Raw genomic sequence first — 5,007 nt, forward strand, 5'->3', positions numbered from 1 at the left:
CACTAGCCTCAGTTGCCAAAGTAGAGAAGCCCTCAAAACCCTTCCAACGCTGGCACACCTCTTAATCTGTTGTAAAAATGGGGGCCTAGGTATGTGGGGAGAAACCAAGTTTTGGAGGATGAGTTATTCTCCACAGCACTGTCCAGCTCCCAGTGGCCAGGGGAGAAATTATTTAATTATTTAGGACCTTAATATTGCTGCTAAGACTGTAGGGAAGTGCAGGCATTTTATTGCTACTACTACTTTGTGGTAAAAATGGACAACTACATTCACAAAGAGAACTTACCACTAATAATGCAAAAGCTAAGTCAGGCCTTAGGGAAAACACTGTCTGAGAGCCAGAAAACGACCAGAGAGTCCCTACAATACCTAATTGTGTTGGTATACATTCTCCCTCTTAGGTAGCTACCCAAGGCCCCAGAACGCCTATATTGTTTGAGAGAAAAAAAAAAGATGGCAGATGACACGGCTGAATCCTGCTGCCTTTAAACCAAATCAGTGCCGCTACCCTTCCTTCTAGCTAAGTGGTTCTCAACCTGTGGGTCGCGACCCCTTTGGCGGTCCAACGACCCTTTCACAGGGGTCGCCTAAGATCATCCTGCATATCAATATTTACATTATGATTCATAACAGTAGCAACATTACAGTTATGAAGTAGCAACGAAAATAATTTTATGGTTGGGTCACAACATGAGGAACTGTATTTAAAGGGCCAGAAGGTTGAGAACCACTGTTCTAGCTGTATGAGACCAGTCTGAGGAAGGCCACATCTCTGGGAAGTAGAGGAAATGGAACCAATATTCCAGTAGGAAGACTCTTCAGGGGATACCAAAGAGGTATCATCCACATGGATGCAGGCGAGCTTATTGCCCTGGAGCTAGGCTTACCAAGAACCCCATGAGCCCAGAGTGAATGTGGCATTAGTTAACTATTACTGCATCACCAATTACTCCAAAAATTAATGACAAACATTTATCATCTCACATAGTTTTTGTGGGTCAGGAATTCTGGAGTGGCTTAGATGGGTGGTTCTAGGTAGAGCTCTTACCAGGTTATAGACAAGATGTCATCTGAAGGCTTGACTGGGACTGGCAAGTCAGTGCTGGCTGTTGGCAGGAGGCCTCCGTTCCTTGCCATGTGGGTCTCTCTACAGAGCTGCTTAAGTGTCCTCATGACATAGCAGCTGGTTTTCTCCAGAGCAAGTGATCCAAGAAGGAGCAAGGTAGCATCTGAGATACCTTTTATGACCTCATTTTGGAAGTCTCATGCTGTCACTTCTGTCACAGTCTTTTCATTAGAAACAAGCCATACAGTCTGGTCTATATCGAAGAGGAGAAGAATTAGGTGTCAGTTTTGGAAGGAAATATGGCAAAGAATTTGAAGATTTTTAAAATTCATCACATAATATCATGAACACAATCCTGAGCTGCTTTGTAAGAGTTACTGTCCTGTAAAATCTAATTTAAGATAAATACCCAGGTCCCATAATCATGAAGGTCAGGGACTTTTGGATGAGAAGTAATTTTCTTTGCAATTATGCCCTAAAATATAAACATGACCAATGAGCAAAAATGCAGAAATTTGCTGGGGGTTTCTGGGAGAGTTTTTCCCCCCTTCCCTTTTTTTCTTGACTCAAACAAGGTTGTGATGGCTGGAGCTGCGAAAGCTATCTTGAAAGTATGAGTAAAAGGCCAAGTCCTGACTTCATTGAACCAGTACCAGCCTGCCTACCCTAGACATCTTGTTATGTATGAGAAACAACTATTACTTAAACCACTGGTATTCAAGCTTTCTGTTACTGACAGCCCAAAGCATTCCTAACAAATGTCAATGACATAGTAGGAAAGAGGAAAAACAAAAGGAGCCAATACTTAGCTTTTGAATTTAAAACCTAGCTGCCGAGCTGGGCCACTGTGGCTCAGTGGTTCAGCATCAACCCATGAACCAGGTGGTCATGGTTCGATTCCCGGTCAGGGCAAATGCTCGGGTTGTGGGCGCGATCCTCAGTGTGGGGTGTGCAGGAGGCAGCCGATCAATGATTCTCTCTCACCATTGATGTACCTATCTCTCTCCTTCTCCCTTCCTCTCTCTGAAATCAATAAAAACAAATTTAGAAAAAGAAAGAAAGAAAAAGCCCCTAGGCCTCAGGGTGGTAAAAAAAAAATAAGCTCAGGGTATGGACAATAGATTTAGAAGGCTAATTGGTGACTAGTATGCAGGCTACCCCAGACTACATAAAAATTCCCTGGTCTGGAAATGATAATAGTTAAATTGAGTTGTAGAAAAATAAAATTACATTTCTTATTATATGTGTTTGTGCACTAAGATTTATACTTACTATATGGTAGCTCTCATTTGACTGAAAATGTTATTCCTTTCTTACCCTTTACTGTCTTACTATCACTCTAAACCAGCAATTTTCAACCAGTGTGCTCCAAGAATTTTTAAAACAAGCAATACCTGACTATTTAGTCAGGGACACTTACCTCTTTTCCCTTAGATTGTCAAATTTAAAAAAATGACAACAGCCAACACATCAATAGCCATCTGGTATAAATGCCTTGCCTTCAACCATAAATATATAGGTTATATAATAGAGTTGAATGTTATTGGTCATGTCACATAATAAGGTTGTGTCTGATTGGTTAATTCTTGCTATCAAAAATTATTATATACATGTATAGGCAACTGATTCTTTTTTTTTTGTAGCAAATTTATTTATCCATTAAACAAAATTTGATTGATTTCTTTCTCTGTTTCTTCTCCTTCTCATTACAGCAATACCTTTAACATTTCTTGTAATGCTGGCTAGGTGGTGATATACTCCTTTAGCTGTTTTTTGTCTGAAAAGGTCTTTATTTGACCATTTATTTTGAATGATACTCTTGCTGGATATAGTAATCTTGGTTTCAGATCCTTGCTTTCCATTACCTTGAGTACTTCATGCCATTCTCTTATGGCCTGTAAGTTTCTGATGAGAAATCAGGTGTCAGCCTTATGGGAACTCCTTTGTAGGTAACAGTTTTCTTTTCTCTTGCTGCCTTTAAGATTCTCTCTTTGTCTTTAATTTTTGGCATTTTAATTATGATGTGTCTAGCCCTGTTTGGGTTCTTCTTGTTTGGGGTTCTCTGTGCCTCTGAACTTGTGTAACTTTTTCCTTTGCCAGGTTAGAGAAGTTTTTTGCCATGATTTCTTCAAACACCTCTTTGCCTTTCTCCCTTTCTGCCTCTTCTGGCACACCTGCTATTCTAATATTGTTACATTTCACATTGTCCCACACCTCCCTTAAGCTGTCCTCCTGTTTTTTTTCTCTGGTTTTCTGATTGAGTGATATTTTCAACTCTATTTTCTAATTCACTTATTTGACCCTCAGATTCCCCTAATCTGCTGTGTAATCCTTTTAATGTGTTCTTCATTTGTACTGTGTCTTTCTTTATCTCGTAGTTACTATATCTTTTTTTTCATGCTCTTGAGCATCTTTACCATCATTATTCTGAACTCTGTTTCAGATAAATTTCTTATCTCTGCTTCATTTATTCTTCTGGAAAATTCTCTAGTTCTTTCATTTGGGGGTTGTTTCTTTGTCTCCTAATTTTGGCTGCCTGTTTGGGTTTGTGACTATATATTAGGTAGATCCACTACACTTCTCAATCTCTAGGCAGGACAGTGTTAAAGGCTGTTTCTGATTAATTAGATCAGGCAAATACTCATAGCCTCCAGAAACCCCCTCTGCCTACAGACTAATAGGATTCTGACTTTAATTGCCCCCAGGCAATCATCATGTGGTGAGAGTTTTTTTTTCAACAGGGTGGGGCAGTTGCTACTGTCTGGAGGCTAATTGTTATTTTTAGTCTCTTAAGTGGCCTTAGAGCAAGGTGTTTTCCAACAGGGTGGGTCAACTGTCTTCCCCACAGGCAAGGCAGATGTCTATGTGGGAAAGATATCCTCTGCTGTGTGAGGGAATGACTCAGCCCAGGAAACTTAGAGTGTCTGCCTTCTGAGCTCTATCCCCAAAGTCTCCAGTCCTGGCTTCTGCTCACACAGCTCCAGTCCATTCTGCTCTACCTCTGCCAGAGCACAAGGTGAGTGGCTCCACAGGGAATTTTGTGCATTGGCCCTTTAAGAGAGTGCCTGAATTTCCATCTGTCTCTCCCTGGCAGATAGCACCCCACTACTTTTCACAGCCAGATGTTATGTGGGTTTTGGTGCTCAATTTTGGTGCTCTCTGCTGGGGGGTCTAGCTTGGGAATTAGATCCCATAGTTCTCAATGGCAACCCCCCACAGCTGAGATATTGCTCTGGACTTTAGTTGTTGTCTGTGAGTGGCCAGCCAGCCCTTTGATGCCTGTGCCCTTCCTACCAGTCTCTATGCGGTCTTCACTTTCAGTCCTTGGGTGTCAGGGTTCTCTCCTGTGAGTTTTCTGTTGATTATTCAGGAAGTTTTTCTGTAATTTAGTTATAAGACCAGTTTGTTCCTGGGAGCATGTCCATGCACATTCACTTATTCTGCTGCCATTTTTAATCTCTCAGCACCTGATCCTTTAAAAAGTTACTTTGGGCCAAAGCCGGTTTGGCTCAGTGGATAGAGCGTTGGCCTGTGGACTGGAAGGTCCCAGGTTCGATTCTGGTCAACGGCATGTACCTGGGTTGCGGGCACATCCCCAGTGGGAGATGTGCAGGAGGCGGCTGATCGATGTTTCTCTCCCATCGATGTTTCTAACTCTTTATTTCTCTCTCCCTTCCTCTCTGTAGAAAATCAATAAAAATATATTTAAAAAAAATAAAAAGTTACTTTGGAATAAAAAGGATAGGTAATTCCTATTATTATTAGTAAATCTACCGAAATTATGCCTATTTTTTGCCAGATCAGCAAAAAATGTATTTTGGGGTGTGCCACAATATTTGAGTAATTAGTATACTGTATGTGTGCTATGAGATGAAAAAAGGTTGAAAAGTGCTACTCTAAACTGTACTCAGGGTCATTCTCTGAAAATTCACTGTTATTTT

Source organism: Myotis davidii, unplaced genomic scaffold, assembly GCF_000327345.1.
Source record: "Myotis davidii unplaced genomic scaffold, ASM32734v1 scaffold571, whole genome shotgun sequence".
NCBI lineage: Eukaryota > Metazoa > Chordata > Mammalia > Chiroptera > Vespertilionidae > Myotis > Myotis davidii.